The sequence below is a fragment of the Scomber japonicus genome, chromosome 23 (genome assembly GCF_027409825.1).
Source record: "Scomber japonicus isolate fScoJap1 chromosome 23, fScoJap1.pri, whole genome shotgun sequence".
Lineage (NCBI taxonomy): Eukaryota > Metazoa > Chordata > Actinopteri > Scombriformes > Scombridae > Scomber > Scomber japonicus.
This window is the reverse complement of record NC_070600.1, coordinates 21932537-21951943: the sequence shown is the minus strand read 5'-3', so window position 1 is coordinate 21951943 and position 19407 is coordinate 21932537. Positions and strand designations below refer to the sequence as shown.

General features: G+C 40.0%; 1 long non-coding RNA gene across 1 annotated transcript in view; it reads right to left on the bottom strand.

Moving 5' to 3' along the window:
• LOC128385190 (uncharacterized) overlaps positions 1-14032 on the bottom strand; it is a 141515-nt gene extending 127483 nt beyond the window's left edge. The window contains exon 1 of the long non-coding RNA XR_008324650.1: positions 13632-14032. This is a non-coding gene — a long non-coding RNA (uncharacterized LOC128385190). The remainder of the gene's footprint in view (positions 1-13631) is intronic.
• Positions 14033-19407: the final 5375 nt, after the last annotated feature.

Here is a 19407-nt window from a genome sequence, read left to right as displayed (position 1 = left end):
CCTTTCTTCCTTCCTTGTCCTTCCTTCCTCCCTGCTTCTTTCCTTCTCTCCTACCTTCCATCTTTCTTCCTTCTTTCTTCCCCCTCTCCTACCTTCCTTCCTTCCTTCTTCCCTCCATCTTGCCTTCCTTTCCTTCTTTCCTTTCCTACCTTCCTTCCTTCTTCCTCCCTTCCTTCTGTCCTTCCTTCCTCCCTCCCTGCTTCTTTCCTTCTCTCCTACCTCCCTCCTACCTTCCTTCTTTCCTCCATCCTTCCTTTCCTACCTTCCTTCCTTCTTTCCTTCCTCCCTCCCTCCCTCCCTCCTACCTTCCTTCCTTCCTTCCTTTCCTTCTTTCCTCCATCCTTCCTTTCCAACCTTCCTTCTTCCCTCCCTCCCTCCCTCCCTCGACTCGAGGACAACAGGAGGGTTACACACTGAACCCAAAAACACAAAGCTTTAAAGGGCAGAAGGAGATGAATCTTAATATCTGATTAACTTTTTAAAAAGAGAAGAATGATTACAGTGAATCATTAATTGATCAGAAAAGCCTGAACGTTACAGATTAGACATGAGATTTTGCTTCAGTGTGAAACATGAATATGAATTTATCAGCAGGATAACAGGCAGGATGATTGATTGGCAGCGTAATTATAGCTGCAGCTCCACTTGAGGCGTTAACATGCATTCACAATACGAGCTGACACTTCATCTACAGTGTTTTTCTTCTCTTTTATAAAAGGGTGGTGAAGGTGTGGGCTGATTATTTAATACATTCATGCACATTCAGAGAAGGGAAAAATAGATTTCCCTGATTGGAAGAAGGGAAAAAAATACACAAAAATAACCAATTATGTGCATCAGATACTAAGATGAGCTAGATAAATGGTCATGTGACTTCAAGCCAATCATTTCTGCTGGAGTTTCGACTTTTTGGGACTTTTCCCTCCTTCGCATGCACCTTCCCGCTCACACACTGCAGACGTATCAAGATGCTGCCCATTTATAAACTCAACCCCCCCCCCCCCAAAAAGAAACCTGCTGGTGCCAAAAATTCAATATGAGAAAGATTCAACTTCATGAAAATGTCCTGGAGATGATTACATAAGAAACTAGATGGAGGAAAATCTGAATATCACAGTCAACAGGTTTAAAGTGATCTATAATATAAACTATGATGGTGAGACTTTAACAGGAGCAGCATGAGAGGAAATGTTACTTTAATATAAAATCGGGGGGGGATTGAAGCTGAGTGTGGAAGCTGTTTGCTCAGTTTTGCTCCTGAGAGGAAGAAGAAAAGTTTAATCCAACCAGAAACCAGGTTAGGTAGTTTACCTGCACCGTAGTGACCTGATTACTGTAAATCTGTGTGTGTGTTTATAATCAGATTAAGGCTGCAACAAACAAGTTATATCATTATCAATTAATCTGGTGAAAATACCCTTTAAATCAGCTTCTAATGAGCCCAAAACCTGAGAGCAAACAATCAAATCTGCACATTTGAGAAGCTACAAGCAGCAAATGTTTCTCTATTTTGTTTTGAAAATGATTGAAAATGACCATTTGATTGATTGGAGTAGTTGCAGATTCATTTTTAGGATGATTAACTAATCAATTCATCGACTATTTGTTGCCTAAATCAACAATCCCCAACCTCTTATTGCTTCATTTTACTGAATGAGAGTCAGAAGTCGTTTTCCCCACAGAGCATACGAGCTGCAGAGTGAACATGCAGACTGACCCCAGCGTTTAAAAGTGTGATAGCTGCAGATTCATTTTATGATGATTAACTTGTTGTGGTCCAATTCCCCAAACGCTGACCCCATTTAACTTATTTTTAACTCATTTAGTCGGAAGTTGCTGCTTTTTGGACTTTTTTTTTCTTATTTTTTCTCCCTCCTTCTCTCTTTCTTTCCTTCTTACCTCCCCCTACCTTCCTTCCTTCCTTCTTTCCTCCATCCTTCCTTCCTTCCTTTCCTACCTCCCTTCCCTCTCTTTCTTTCCTTCCTTCTTTCCTTCCTTCCTCTTTTCCTTTCTCCCTCCCTCCCTCCTTCTCTCTTTCTTTCCTCTTTTCCTTTCTCCCTCCTTCTCTCTTTCTTTCCTTCTTTCCTCCCCTTACCTTCCTTCCTTCCTTCTTTCCTTCCTTCCTTCCTCCCTTCCTTCCTTCCCTCCTTTCCTCCCTTCCTTCCATCCCTCCTTCCTTCTTCCTTCCTTCCTTGACACGAGGACAACAGGAAGGTTGAATACAGACAAAAATGCGATGTAATGAGCGTTTCCACTGTTAAACTCTGTGTGTGTGTGTGTGTGTGTGTGTGTGTGTGTGTGTGTAACATACAGACTGACCACAGCTTTTAAAAGTGTGTGAGTTCAACAAGAGTCTGCTGCTGTGTGTCAGTTTCAGTTCCAGTTTCAGTAAGAAGGAATTATATCTCATCACTCCGTCTAATTACTCCGTCTCCTTTCATCCGGTCTTTACTCAGACTCATGCATGCTCATAAAATAAAAAAAAAAGAAAAGCCAATTAGAAACCTCGTTACATGTTTACATGGCAGAGAAATCATGTCTAACCCACTACCCTGATTACTGTAACCAGGTTTCTCTATTACATGATGATAATAAGACAGATTACATAACGAGCATGTAAACAGTCTGTATGTGAGCTGGATTACATCACATGACTGAGGCTAGTCTGCACCCTTCCCCTCAGGGTGGAGCCCCGAAAATACACTTTAACCCTCCTGTTGTCCTCGAGTCAAGGAAGGAAGGGAGGATGGAAGGGAGGAAGGAAGGAAGGAAGGGAGGAAGAAGGAAGGAAAGGAGGATGGAAGGGAGGAAGCAAGAAGGAAGGAAAGAAGGAAGGATGGAGGAAAGAAGGAAGGTAGGAGGTAGGTAGGAGAGAAGGAAAGAAGCAGGGAGGGAGGAAGGACAGAAGGAAGGGAGGAAGGTAAGAAAGGAAAGAAGGAAAGGAAGGCAGGATGGAGGGAAGAAGGAAGGAAGGAAGGTAGGATAGAGGGAGGAAAGAAGGAAGAAAGTAGGAAGGTAGGAGAGAAGGAAAGAAGCAGGGAGGAAGGAAGGAAGGAAGAAAGGGCGAAGGGAGGAAGAAGGAAGGAAAGAAGGACAGAGGAAAGACGGAAGGGAAGGAGGAAAGGAAGGAAGGAAGGAAGGAAGGAAGAAAGGGAGGAAGGAAGGAAGGAACAGTCAAAACATACGGGGTCAATTTGACCCGGGAGGACGACAGGAGGGTTAAGATGCTAAAAGAGGAGCTACACAGTAAACACCTGATAGCTAGCAGCCTGCAGTGTGTGTGTGTGTGTGTGTGTGTGTGTGTGTGTGTGTGTGTGTGTGTGTGTGTCTGTGTGTGTGTCTGTGTGTGTGTGTGTGTGGAAAAAAAAGAGAAGAAGAAGAATCAGACGAGCTTCTTCAATCACTGCTCTTCAGTCTGAGCCTCCTTGACAACGGCGACGTAATGAGACCAACAAATTAACAGCTGGACAAACACACACACACACACACACACACACACACACACACACACACACACACACTCTCCAGCTCCAGACACAGACACATTAAACTGTCTCTTCTAGCCTCTTTAATTGGTGCTTATTAGGGTTTAAATGCACCAAAGGGAAAAAAGAGTTCATCATTCAGTACAGATCTACGTCTAAATAAAGAAACACATGTCTCTCACTCTTATCTGGAAGGTAAATCTTTATTTTATCTTTATTTGTTTATAGTGTACATTTATTCTAATTTGTTATTCTATTAATCAATCTCTAATCAGGATTTGTTTAACGCTTCCTGTCGTCCTCCCGGGTCAAATTGACCCCATCTCTTCATTCCTTCCTTCCTTCCACCTCTCCTTACTTCCTTCCTCCTTTCCTCCCTCCTTACTCCTTTCTTTCCTTCCTTCCTTCCACCTCTCCTTACTTCCTTCCTCTTTTCCTCCCTCCTTCCTTCCTTCCTCCTCTCCTTACTTCCTTCCTCTTTTCCTCCCTCCTTACCCCTTTCCTTCCTCTTTTCCTCCCTCCTTACTCCTTTCCTTCCACCTCTCTTCCTCCCTCCTTACCCCTTTCCTTCCTCTTTTCCTCCCTCCTTCCTTCCTTCCTTCCTTCTTTCCTTCCTCCTGTCTTTCCTTCCTCCCTTCCTCACTTCCTTTCTCTTTTCCTCCCTCCCTCCTTCCTTCCTTCCTTCCTTCCTTCCTTCCTTCCTTCCTTCCTTCCTTCCTCCTGTCATTCCTTCCTTCCTTCCTTCCTTCCTTCCTTCCTTCCTTCCTCCTGTCATTCCTTCCCCCTTCCTTCCTTCCTCCTGTCATTCCTACCTTCCTCCTTCCTTCCCCCCTTCCTTTTTCTTTCTTTTTCTTCCTTCCTTCCTCCCTCCCTCCCTCCCTCCTTACTCCCTTGAGGACAACAGGAGGGTTAAATATCGCTAAATCACAATAGAAGTTATCTCTCGGCTCTCTATACCAACTTCATACAGAGATTTCTGGTATTTTGGTATTCTGGTATTTTCAGACCATTTTTTTAACGTGCTATCTGGAGTTTAATTTAATTGCATGAGCAGCAAACATAAGCCAATTAACAGTAAATTTACCGCCAACTGTTTTGATAATTAATTATAAACAATGAATCATTTAGAGGCTCTTCATGGAGGGAGGGGGGGGGGAGAGAAGCTAAAATGATCTGGTTCCTGCTTCTTAAATGTGAATATTTAGTGGTTTATTTAATCTTCTATGATAGTAAAGTGAATGTTTTTAAGGTTGTGGACTGTTGCTTTGAATAAAACAAGACATCTGAGGTTGCTTCTTGGGTTTTAAGATACAATTTTTCTGACATTTTAACAAACTAAATAGCTAGTTGCAGCTCTGAAACCTGCTAAAAACATCAAAAATAAAAAATGTAAATGAAGCCAACTAAACCAACATGTAAGAAATGATTAAGTGGACACCAATCCTGTTCACATATGCATCTTTTTCACTTAAATAAATGTCTGTTTTTCTGCAAATATAACACTATATAATAATTATTCAACCTTTGTCTTATTCATGAAAGAGTCTAAAACACCTACACAGACAGCAGCATCCCTGGAAAGATGGTTTTTGATGTTTCTATAAGCAGCAGCAACACTTTTTTTTTTTTTTTAAACACTAACAAGACAGGAAAAAAAAAAAAAAAAGCACTCCAAGATGAAAAGGGGGCGATGAGGAACAGACGAGATGCAGCAGCTTCTTCTTTTTATTTTTTTTTTTTTTTTACTTTTAAAAAGACATGAACAGTTTGCTGCTGTTTATTACCAACAGTCTGCATGTGTGAATGTCCTCATTATAATGGAAAAACAGCACAGTGATGAGGATGAATATATCAAAAGGTGAAAAAAAAAAGAAATCAAGAAAAACAAGAATCTGGAGCAGTGAGCTTCTTTCACTTCACAAAAAAAAAAAACTCTTAAAAAAAAAATTATTATTATTAATATATTCAAGGATTAAGCCCCATTCTGACAGGATTTACTATGTTTAACTTCACCTGCTGGTCAGTGATGTTTAATCCAGTTCAGAGTATGTAGATGTATGTGGAGACTTTTCTAAACCTTTCCTTTAATAATTACAGCTGCAGTGACCTTTTCTGTTTCCTCTATGAACTCTCTCTGCTCCTCCTGTAATTTAAATCCGGTCCATAGCGACGTCCGTCTATTTTAAAGTGGATCTCTCTGGAGTCGCTGTTCTTTTTACTACAGAAGTGGTTTTCATAATCAGATAGGGACCACATTTTTTGGGACTGACGTTCTTTTTGGCTGATAGTAGCTAGTAGCATTAAAAGTATGTTGAATTAGCCTTTATCAGTTCTTGTTTGCAGAGTAGCTGGATTACTTTGATACTGAAGAAAACTTCTGTTCTGTAGCTGTTATTCTCTCATTTCTAAGCAATTCACACAAGAACATATGTGTCTGTTTACTAAGATTTGGCGGAGTTACGACTAAAATTCGCCTTCAGCTCTTTGGCGCCCCCTGTGGAGACTTTTGGCATTATCTCGCTGAGTGAGGTTATATCCTGTAATTTTCTTATGTTTAAAATCCCGTCCAGAACAATGAGTTGATTCCTCAGGCAAGTTGTTAAGCCTCTTTTTTTCTACTGATTTCTTTATATACGATGGAAATCTTTATTTTAGTAGCGTTAAAAGTATGCTGAATTAGCCTTCATGAGTTCCTGTTTGCAGAGTAGTCGTGAATGTACAGACGACTTATCACTGGATTATTATGATACTGAAGAAAATATCTGTTCTGTAGCTGTTTTTCTCTGATCTCTAAAATTTGGCGGAGTTATGGCTAAAATTCGCCTCACGCAGTATCTTTGCCTCGCCTTCAGCTCTTTGGCGCCCCCTGTGGAGACTTTTGGCATTATCTCGCTGAATGAGGTTATATCCTGTAGTTTGCTTATGTTTAAAATCCCATCCAGAATAATGAGTTGATTCCTCAGGCAAGTTGTTAAGCCTCTTTTTTTCTCTGATTTCTAAGCATATTTATGGTTCTTTATATACGATGGAAATCTGAGATAATCGTATCCTCAGAAGATGTGAGCCACACAAGAACATATATGTCTGTTTACTAAGATTTGGCTGAGTTATGACGACGATTTTTGACTCAAATTCAACTCACACAGTATCTTTGCCTCGCCTTCAACTCTCTGGCGCCCCCTGTGGAGACTTTTGGCATTATCTCGCTGAATGTCCGTGTCTGTTGCAGGTTATATCCTGTAATTTGCTTATGTTTAAAAACCTCGTCCAGAACAATGAGTTAAGGTGTACTTATGGTTCTGTATATACGATGGAAATGGAGATAATCGTATCCTCTTAAGGCGCAAGTCACACAAGAACGTACATGTCTATTTACTAAGATTTGGCTGAGTTATGACTCCGAGAAGGACAAAGATACTCATGCAGTATCTTTGCCTCGCCTTCAACTCTCTGGCGCCCCCTGTGGAGACTTTTGGCCATATCCTGTAATCCCATCCACTGAAACTATACATAATATTTAAATTACTGTGAATATATTTCATTAAGCGCCTCCTCGTGTATGATTAATCCAATCCGAATGAGGCTTAAGAGAACAAGATTTCACAACCATCCCCCAGTTAAAGACGAGGAGGAAAAATACAGCTAGCAAATAAACACAAATATAAACACAGCAGCTTTTTAAACACTTAAACTGAATGTAAACATGGTATTTCTTAGTTTACAAGGCATGACATCTTTAAAAACAGACGTATAAATCTCACAGACAGCTGCAAAACTTTAGTAGATCATTCATTTTTTTGGTCTAAATCTCTTGTGAATTGCATTTATAATACAAACTATCGTAACCACAAAACCCTCCGTGATGTTTAAAACCACTACACACAAACATGTAAATAAGTAAAAGCAGATAATCATTACACACACACACACACACACATACACACACACACACACACACACACACAGTTACATCATGAACTCACATCAACTACAAATACACACTAATGAAAACCTGAACAAACACATTCTTCTGTTCATATCTGTAGCTGAAAGTGTGTGAATGTCTCTGCATTCACGACCCTCCCCCCTCCCCCCCTCCGCCCCCCCAATGCCTTTTCCGACCTCTGACCTCTGGAGACGAGCCTTCTCTTCCTGCCTTTAATCACTACAACATGGAGAAAGCAGACAGATCTGTGTTTTTCGCCCCGCTTCTCACACTCATCACTTGTTCTCTCTGCCAAGTTATGAAGCATAATTGAATTTCATCTCTTTGGCGGTTATGAGATGAGATGTTTTCAACTTATTTTTGGGTGTTTTCGAGCACAGGAGCCCTACAGAAAATCCTGGACTAAAAACAAACACCACATGGATCCAATAGAGACAGAACAAGATAACAGACTTTAGACATGGGCTGCTATTTCGAATTAACTACCCAACGCAGTAGAAAGAGCTAAAACAAACACTGTCTGTGAGGTCTTATGAATATGAATAAGGCAAATCAACCAGCCAACAATCCACCGCCTATAATCTAAAAATACAAGTTGCCAGATCATGAAAAGTGAATCAACACATGCCGCAAAAAAGTCAGAGCCAATTGTGCGGCAGTTAGCAGACGGTCAGCAGTGAAAGCATGACATCCATCTGTTAGACAGTTTTATCTCTAACATTGTGTTTTCAATTTCACAGCCTGTGATCACAGATTAGAAGCAGCTAATGCTACAGTATGTTTCGCCGCCATAAGAACAACCTGCTGCACATACAAAGCTCTTAACAAAACTGCCACGTACACCCATTGTTTTACACTAATCGATGGGGGAATAAAGGGGGGGGCGTTGTTTGTCTACGCTTTCCAAAACCGTTCACACAACATGACCGATGTGACGACGCCGGCTTGTTAGAGGGTCTGGTTTGGTTTAACCACAGAGAGAAACCACTTGGCTCGGTGGAGGGGAAAGATCATGGTTTTTGGGGGTGAAATGATTGCTTCGTTAAGGTTAGAGGAACACGTGGCGTTGGGGTTAAAAGTTGCTGCTTCCTTAAAGAGTTAGGCCACCGTCGTTGTCATGGAAACAGTAATAATCATTATGGTTAGGGGGCAATTGTAGGTGGATAGATAGATAGATAGATAGATAGATAGATAGATAGATGGATAGATGGATAGATGGATAGATGGATAGATAGATAGATAGATAGACAGACCGATAGACAGACCGATAGATGGATAGATAGATAGATAGATAGATAGATAGATAGATGGAGTGAGTCGATAGATAGATAGACAGACCGATAGATAGATAGATAGATAGATAGATAGATAGACAGATGGAGTGAGTCGATAGATAGATAGATAGATAGATAGATAGATAGATAGATAGATAGATAGATAGATAGATAGATAGATAGATAGATAGATAGATAGATAGATAGATAGATAGATAGAGTGAGTAGATAGATAGATAGATAGATAGATAGATAGATAGATAGATAGATAGACAGATAGATAGATAGATAGATAGATAGATAGATAGATAGACAGATAGATAGATAGATAGATAGACAGATAGACAGATAGACAGATAGACAGATAGACAGATAGATAGATAGATAGATAGATAGATAGATAGATAGATGGATAGATGGATAGATGGATAGATGGATAGATGGATAGATAGATAGATAGATAGATAGATGAGGTATAGTTTCATTTAAGTGAGGCCAGTGTAAATTTCCCCTTTGTGGAACTAATAAAGAAATATCTGATCTTATTAATAAAGTGTTCAGTGAGTGAATATACGCCACTTTAACTGTGCTGCTATTCCAGGTTATAATTAGTGTGGTAGCTACAGGGCATTTGTCACTCAAGCAAAAATTACATGTTGTTTTTCAGTCTAAATTGGTCCTCTATTGTTCCAAATTACACCAAAACAAGTTTATACATATCATTTACACGTGTCAAACAGACTAATGACTAATCTTGATTGCCAATAATCACTCACTATAAAAAGATACCACGATAAGATCATGATTTTGAATTATTATCCTGTCAAAACTCAACTTACAGCAATCTTTGTGCCAATTTCGCACCCATTAAAAAACTGCTGACTGCCAAGATAAGCTCCCTCAACTGTTTTTTCCCCCCAAACCGCAACGTTCATCAGGTTGTTTTACATCGTTTGAGTCAATTCGCCCCAACAGAGGTATAATTACAACGCTAAAATACTATTTGACTCATCTCTGTCTTCACCCAACAACTACAAGTCTTTCTGTGTTAAAACAAACAACACATGTGATCCTGACAGTCGGAGAGTTACTCAACCGCTCACTTACATTCCACTCAAACAGGTTTCTGAGAGTCGGACTGTTTTTGGCTCCATTAATACTCATTTATAGTCCATGGGCCGTCAGCGTTTCTCTGGAAGATTACAAGCATGGTAACGCAATCAGTCCTCTGACGCTGCAGACGAACAACAACATAGCGGGTGGTGGTGTGATGACGTTTTTATAGCGAAGGGACTTGAAAGAATGTATTTTCCTGTTAAGTTAGAGCCAGCATATTCATGAGTCATTTAAAGTTTTCCAGCCAGTGATTGTTTGGATATTTGATAAGTCATCAAAGCTGGAAATGTACTAAATGCAATGTCAGCATAAAGTTGTTCAGAGAAACAGGCAGTTAGAGCAGAAACGATGAGTCCATTCGGTCAATCGACAGAAGAATATTTTGCAGCTATTTTGATAATTGATTAACCCTTGCAGTCATTTTTTAAGCTGGAACAGTTAAAGTGCCAAACATTATCAGTTACAGCCTCTCAAATCAGAGACACACATCAGCGAAAACTGAACATCTTTGGGTTTTGGACAACTGAAGACATGATTATTGGATTTTTCAGCTCTTGGAAATTAAGATGGATATGTTTCCCTATTCTTTGATACTGCGTCAACTAAAAACTTAATTGATTAATCAAAAAAATAATCATCAGCAGAACTAAGTGATGATGTTGGGACTATTCATGGGGCTTGTTGGTGAGCTAAAATGTGCTAGCAAGCAGGAGAACATGCTAGCATCAAATCTCAAGGGTTGAGGTCAGTTGCTCCTTCCTTCTAATGTTTTCTTCTTCCAGTGTTTCATTCAAAAGGATTGTAAATCATTTCTTTCAATTCAATAGTGGTTTAAGGACATACTAGCTAGCTTGCTTACTAAATGCCAATGAGGAAACTCATTAGCTTAGTTGCTAATGGAAGAAGAAGTTCACATTTTGTTTGTACAATCAACTTCGGTCAGTATATCAGGGATGGCCGAGTTGTTATTGGTTTGGTTTGGTTTGGTTCGGAGCTGCCACCAATGATGGTTAGGTTAGTTTCAGTAGCAATTCATCTGTTGATAATTTCTCAATAAATCAATTAGTCATTAGGTAAATAAAATGCCAGAAAACAGTTGAATAGTCAATCAGTGTTCCCCAGAACCCAATAAGGCGTCCACAAATGTCTTGTGTTATCCACATCAGTCCACAACCCAAAGATTTGGCCTTTATTTCATTTAAAAGAAATTCTTCAGAACAATTAAATGATTATCAACATATTTGGCACCTAATCAATCAGCCGACTTATCTTTATAGCTCAACTAAAAAAACCTTCCAGCAGTTTATACATCAGTAGGGCAGTTAATAAGTTACGATAAGTTCCTCTATTTAAACTTTTCGGCTCTTTGTTCTGACCAAGGTTAGCTCTGTTAGGACGGTTCGACAAAGTTTAACCTAATGCTAACAAGTCACTTAGATTGAGACCTGCCTCATAGCAACAATCAATGTAAATCCACCAATACCATCTTAAAACACTGGCGTTGAGGACAGGGACCGAGAGTGAGGACTGCCAGCTTACACTTGGAACCTCACCAACATCATTCCCAGTGCCAACTGGTTTCCGGCCTAAACACCAGGGCTAAGTCCATTTAAAAAACACAGATAAGAAAAGAGGAAGCTATTTTTATGACGCCTGGAGCCTTAGCTACTAAATGCAAAACTAGTCCAACGATACAAAGTTATAAAAGAATACCTGCTGCCCTTCCAAGAACGCGAATGTCACCTGAATACATGAATAAAAAAGAGGTCATTGCCCTTTGATTTTCCTTCCTTTAAAAGTTTCTTTCTTTGCGTATTATTAAGTTGCAAGTCAGCCATACTGCTGGATGTACCCAATACATAACCAGTAACTTCCTTTTTGCCTCAGAGAAATATTTTATTTTAACTTCCCAAGAACTCCGCTCCCCATTTCCAAGTCAGATGATAATGTAAAAAAAAACATTGTACAGTTTTGTCCCCGAGGCGGTTCAACTTAAAGCTCAGCGTCTCACTAACTAACTTTAAACAGTCACATTCACAGAGAAGGAGATAGTGGTGTGTGTGTGTGTGTGTGTGTGTGTGTGTGTGTGTGTAGAGGCATGTGGCTTCCTGCTAAACACTCAGAAAAAAAAAAGATTAACTGAAGAGCACATTCAAGAGAGCAGAGTGCTTGTGAACTATCGATTGCTTTTCAAAAGGGAGACATTAGAAAGGCTGTTTCCTTGAAAACATTAAATGAACAAGCGACGGCCGTAAGTGCTGAGACTAATTTTCATCAGTCATACTTAACACTGAAAGCCTGAGTCTGCAGTTTACTGTTTGTTTTGCATCTGAGTCATTTTATTACTCACTTTTGACACACACACTACTCCTTCGTTGAGAAGCAGGCTGTTTTTTCGTACCAGCTGTGTACACCTGAAGTATTCCACACATCCCCGAAACTTCCCACTGCTGGTGACTTCCATGAATTAAACATGACCAACGACCTGTTCGAGCAGCCTTGAAACTGGCATGCTCGACTGCACCGAGAGTCACAACATCACGACAACCAGAGTCTAAACAGTGTGGTGTGGCTGCAGAGCTTTAATGGTTTTTATAGCTTCAGAGCTCAAGGTTCAATGTAAAGGCTTTTCTAATCCATTAACTGACACCATGGGTAATTACCTTCCCATCATGTACAGCAATGCTTTGAAGCAGAAGGCCAACTGTAATGTTTTTCCTTTTTTTTTTTTTTTTTTGTAAGATTTATAGATCCTCACATGAGATGGCGTTTTAATAACCTTTGGAGCCACTTCTTATCTGGCTGCTGATGTAATGGTTGAAATGAACTCTGATCCATTAGAACATTAGAAAACACTTATTCCTATCACAATACACTAATATTATAATATTATATATCAAACTAATGCTCTGTTGCCCTCCCTCAGTGCCTAAAATATCCCCTCTTCTTATTCCTACTTACCCATTTATCTTCCTTGTGGGCTGGCAGATTTAATGAGGAAAATCAATAAGATATAATAGCTTTGCACAGCTGTTGTAGAAAATCCAGTATGTTAACACTGCATGGGAGAAGTCAACCAAGTCTGGAGTACATTATTAAAGCTGTGTCACTCGCTCAACAGGATCAGCCCCACTAACTGAGCCTCCAGATGTTATGTGTATTGACTAGTCCCAACACATAACCGTGGCCACCCATAGGTGCAGACCGCCAATACAAGACTCCGTTTAAAAATCACTACATTTAACATCTCGCATTGCTATAGCACGATTGGTAATTGCTCCAAAATGGTTGTGAAGCGACGTAACAAATCAATACCGTCCCACTTGCATTTCGGCATACATATAAAGCTTCAAATAGTACTTTTTTAAAAAGTTAGGTCATTGCAAATGTTATAGTAAACCCGCCCTCTAACCGGGCACTCTGACTACTTGCTCGTTGGTTGAACGGCATTAATTGAATCAATTTTCAAAGGTTTTCCACCACATAACAAGCTTCCTGGTGGATATCCTTTATGCCGAATATCTTATACACCTTAAATGATTGTAAAGCATCCCACATTGTGTTACAGAAAGCATGTATTATTTGCCATTAATCGATGTATTTTTAAATTGGAGGTTTTGTAAGCGGAGTTTGGTGTGACGCATCGGTGCAAAGGCAAGACATCACGAGTCCCTTACAAATCTTTAAAAATCCTACTAAGAAGCTTTAGGAAATTGTTGTAGTACAGCAAGAGAGATGGTGGGTGAAAGTTTGCATTAAATAAAGCAAAATAATATGGTTAAAAGTACTTAACAAGCACATGCTGCTTACCTCTGGAATCGCTGCTGTGCTGAAATCCGTTGTTTTCTTTCTATATTCCCCAAAAAAAAGATATGAAAAGGAACGGAGGATATATTTAAAAAGAAAAAGAGGAAAAAAAAGTCGTCCTTTATGATACCAGTCGGATTAAAAAAAAAAAGTTCCCCAAATTTACATCCTGATGTGAGGGAGAAAACCCGCCGTGGACGAGCGCAAACTGGAGAGAAATGAAGGTGTGTTGGTTGGAGAGTCACTGCTGGAAGTTTGGTTCAACAATATTCCCAGCGACAAAACAAGTGAGACAGTCCTTCCCACGCCCAGAAACCCGGTTAACTACATGCCCCGGCTCAGGTGTAAAGACATGACTGTAACTAACACACACACACATCCACACGCGCACGCACAGACACACACACACATGCAGTTTTTTTCTATAACAGCTGGGAGTGCGTATTTTCTGTGTCCGGTTAAGCGCACACATCCAACCGGGTCCAAGCTGCGCTGATAGCGGCGTGATACGCAACCAAACTGGGGGAGTATCAGGATGAGGATTTTTTTTCCCTCCTCCTCCTCCTCCTCCTCCTCCCTCCTCCCTCTTCTTCTTCTCCTCCTCCTCCTCCTCCTCCTCCTCCTCCCAACACTAAAAAAACTCCCCGTTGCCTGCAGGCTCACACAGCTCCGTCATGTTAGCAGCAGTTCACACCAGAAGTAGAGTTAGCTTCCTTCCTAAATAAAAGCGACATCACGATCAGATTTGTTGAGGATAAATTTGCAGGAAGGAATTTGTCTCCATGTAAGGACGCAAACGAAACAAAAATGAGAGAAAAATACAATTAGCACTAAAGACATATAGTATAAATATAATATAATAAGGGTTGGCAAGATGAGCAATTAAAAAATAGTTATAAAAGCAGCATCAGGTTTGTTAAAATGCACATTTAGTATTTTTGTTGGTTTTAGGTCATGTTTTGTCTTTCTTTAAAAAAAAAGTAAGATGTCAAATGGTGTAACGACAAAAGAATGATAACTATTAAACATTTTATCCACCTACAGTGTATTTAAGTGGACTTATACTAATAATGACTGTAAATGTTTCCTGATCTCCATGGTTACCCAGATTAATTGTAATATTTAGAACAACAGTATTCCATTATCTTTATTTAATATAAAAGTTATAATGTAAGATCATGCCAAACTAGTTGATATGGTGTTTTATTGAGAATGAAGTGTTTTTAAGCAAGTTGATTATATGGTACAAAGTTTTTATGGTTACACCACTTAGACATTTTTTGCCATAATCCTCTAATATATTCTCTTAAAATGGATTAAAAGCAGAAATTTGATGCCGGGTCCACAAAAAAATTAATCTCATACATTACTTTGCACTTCCTCATTGGCTTAATTTTCTATCCCTGGACGTTGACACTTGGTTTTATAAACTTTAAGTAATAAAACATCTAAAAGCAGAAAGTCACTGGGGGGAAAGAGACAGATCTATGAGTATAATCAAAGTCCTTCTAAGGTATAATGTACCATTAATGAATACTTACAGGTGTAGTAAACGATAATAATCCAATACATGTTTTGTCAAAATCACCGAATCTCTCCTCACTATCTGCTAGCTGTCCCTTCTAAGTGCGCGCTGAAAAAAAGGGGAGCGTTCATGCGCGTTCACGGTCAGACAGAGAGGGAGGGGGGCGTTACATAGTGTACGCAGTCGGAGCACGAAACATCTGGTGCAAGCATAGTGGAGAAGGAGGGGTGACCAAGAAACATCCAGAGAGGACAAAGTTAAAAGAACATTTAATATAAAAGAAGGACTTTGACCAGACAAGGACCCGCGGACACATCAGTGTGGTTTAATAACATCAGAGGGACTGACAGAGACCCGGCGGAGAAACAGACGGAGACCCGGAAGAGAACCGGAGAGTGAAGACGGACGCTACTCTGCCGGACAGGTGAGTAACATCAGCTCTGCTTCACATGAACTGTAACGTTACCTGCTGACATTCAGCTCACTGTTTAGTTAGTCAGGATGTTGTTGTTGTGATGTTAGCTGTAAAGTAGCAGAGTTGTTACTACAGCTGTTTGACGCTCTGCACGTTAGCTTCGCAGCTAACGTTAGCGGCGTGCTAGCGTAACCTACAACGTAGCTGCTGTGTAGCTGCGGTGTATCTTGTGTTTGTTCACTGCTTTCAAAGTGTTTACAGTCATGAAGACATATATACACAGGTTTGCTATCACAATAATCTCACATGAGATTGAGATGCGGTCTGGTGTTAGCCAGGTTAGCCACCTGTACTATCAGAGAAATAAATGCTGCTAGCTTACCGTCCCGCAGCAGACGCTTCAGACTCCCCCATGTTGGTCAGCTTGCAGTGGTTACGTCCGTTGCCATGACAATGCGCGTCCATGAACTTCGGTGTAGGAGCCCCAGATGGAGGGGGGGGGGGGTTGTTTAGGTTTTCACTCAAATATCAACAACTTTTCTCCTCGTTTTCCCTTACATCGCTTATTATATATTTAAAACTCCACTACAAAACAATTAATCATGAAATCAACATGACATGTTTGCAAAAAGTTAAAAAAAATGCAAAAAAATACATTTTTTATTTATATATTTCATATCATCGCTCCTACTTATTGCATCATTAGCTGTCGGTAAAATAAATAGCCTACGTTAATACATTAAAAACAGTGACTTCATCTAACACATTATCAAAACATTTCTACTTATTTTGACTTCTGAGCATCTTATCATGTTGATCCTGTTTTACCACAGGCGAGGTTTTATTTTGAAAATCTTTACAGGAAACGTTGCTTTTCATTCTTTCCCTCTTGACAGAAGCAGTTTAAACTCCCAAGGGTTCACATTGAAGGACATTACACACCAAAAAAAAGCCAACTACCTCTTTAAAACTAGGAAATAGAATGATTTATAAAGTATTGATCACCACAGAGAAGGTGACTTTAACTAAAAGACAGACAGTTTTAAGCTGAAAATAACACTCAGAGGAAAACTTTTCTCTGACAGATGTTGCACGTGCTTGCAGCCTAATCCATGCTTCAGATTAAGACCTACTTTTTTTTTTTTACATAGATTACATACAGTTTAATTTATATGCATTATAGTAATCTAGTTACACTCCCATATAAACACACACAGAAGTGGATTTACTCTCCATTTTATCCATGCATTATCTTCCATTCTTTTTAACCTTTCTACACATTTCAGCTTCGAATCAATCCACGTAAATCTTCAGAGAGGTTTCGGGAGAGAGTGGTCGCGCTGTCAAGCCCAGTTAAGCGTGCAAGTCGCCCCCGCTGCTAATTCGAGGGCTTGGTATAGAGGTACAATGGAGGCTTTGTTGCTGGAGAATTTGTCTGAGAAGTAATCCTTGACACTGGAGCATTCAGGGGCCTAACCTTTTGTTTCATAAGTCTCCTGAATGTTACAGTAAGCATCGGTGCATTAGAACAACTTAAAGTGGCTACGGGTCGTCTGGTATGGCAGGAATGATTTGTGTAGCGTGGAGTGAGCTGCGAGTGTGTGCACATGTGTGTGTGTGTGTGTGTGTGTTGCGTAGGAGCTGGGTGTGGGAGGGCCAAGGGTCACGAGCGGTGAGAAGGAAGTTGAAGTTGCAGATACACACACACACACACACATACATGCACACAGTTGTTTAAATTAGTGTCAACCATGAAAATACCTGAACTAACCTTTAACTGGTCTTCTAACAAGTGTTACAAGTGTCCAAAGTCTTTTATTTCTTCTTCTTTGGTGCCATTTAGCTCAATTTTGACCCACGTCATTAAACTGGGCAGCTGTGAAAGAAGCATGGAGACCTTTTACTTCAATAATACTAAAAGAAATAATGATATACTCCTTTTAAAAGTCTCACATTTATAATCTTACTGAAGGCTAAATACATAAAACCTAACTCTAAATAGAATAAGAGAGATAAAAGAAGCTTTATTTAGATAAGATTATGTGCAAATATTCTAGTTATTTCTACATTTTTTATTATGTATTCATGTATTCAAATGTCTTGCAAACCTGGATGACCTCCCTATTAAAATAAAATAAAAAAGAGTGTGATGGATAAAGCAGTAGAATAGAGATTACACTGTAGATATGAAGGTTTAACCCTTAAACAGGCCTTACTAGTTATGTCATTTGCACCTAATGTAAGGAAGGAAGGAAGGAAAGGAGGGAAGAAGGAAGGAAAGGAGGAAGGAAGGGAAGCAAGGGAGGAAGAAGGAAGGAAAGGAAGGTAGGAAGGAAAGGAGGGCAGAAGGAAGGGAAGGAAGGGAGGAAGAAGGAAGGAAAGGGAGGAGGGAGGAAGAAGGAAGGAAGGAAAGGAGGGAGGAAGGAAGGAAGGAAGAAAGAAAGGAAGGACAGATGAAGGAAGGAAGAAAGGAAGGACAGATGAAGGAAGGAAGAAAGGAAGGACAGATGAAGGAAGGAAGAAAGGAAGGACAGATGAAGGAAGAAAGAAAGGAAGGACAGATGAAGGAAGAAAGGAAGGACAGATGAAGGAAGAAAGAAAGGAAGGACAGATGAAGGAAGAAAGGAAGGACAGATGAAGGAAGAAAGAAAGGAAGGACAGATGAAGGAAGAAAGGAAGGACAGATGAAGGAAGAAAGAAAGGAAGGACAGATGAAGGAAGGAAGAAAGGAAGGACAGATGAAGGAAGGAAGGAAGAAAGGAAGGACAGATGAAGGAAGGAAGAAAGGAAGGACAGATGAAGGAAGGAAGAAAGGACAGAAGGAGGGAACATTTACCCTAACAGCTGAACTTAGATCTGAGGAAGGAAGGAAGGAAGGAAGGACGGACAGATGAGGGAAGGAAGGAAGGACAGAGGAAGGACCCGGGAGGACAACACAAAGGTTAAAGAGTCTGTATCTCCTGGTGCACGTTGTCTGTTTAAGGGTTAAATAAAAGTCCCACATAGGATTTAATAAACAGCAAACAGAAAAGTCTTCATGAAAAAGAAGTGAGAGTTGCAGCAGATCTCAACTTTTCTATGTACATATTTATTATATATGTATTATTAAGGTAGAGATAATCAATAAGCCTATTAGGCATCTTACCTTTCCCTGAACATTGATTTTTTTTTTCTTTCTTTCTTTGTGTAGGTTTTAGTTTCATATTAAGCTGCATAAATAAATACGTTTAAACAACTGGTGTTTCCAAATGTTTCCTTTAAACCAGGGGTGTCAAACATGCGGCCCGCGGACCAGAACCGGCCCGTCGAGGAGTCCAATCCGGCCCGCCTTGCTTCCTGTCGTCTCTTCCTCCCTTTCTTCCTTCCCTCCTTCCTTCCATCTGTCTTTCCTTCCTTCCTTTCTTCCTTCCTTCTTTACTTCCATCTTTCCTTCCTTCCTCCCTTTCTTTCTTCCTTCTTTCCTTCCATCTTTCCTTTCTTTCTTTCTTTCTTTCTTTCTTTCTTTCTTTCTTTCTTTCTTTCTTTCCTTTCTTCCTTCCTTCCATCCTTCCTTTCTTTCTTTATTTCTTTCTTTCCTGTCTTCTCTTCCTTCCTTCCTTCCATCTGTCTTTCCTTCCTTTCTTTATTTCTTTCCTTCCATCTGTCTTTCCTTCCTTTCTTCCTTCCTTCTTTACTTCCATCTTTCATTTCTTTCTTTCTTTCCTGTCTTCTCTTCCTTCCTTCCTTCCTCCCTTTCTTCCTTCCTTCTTTCCTTCCATCTTTCCTTTCTTTCTTTCTGTCTTTCTTTCGTGTCTTCTCTTCCTTCCTTCCTTCCATCTGTCTTTCCTTCCTTTCTTCCT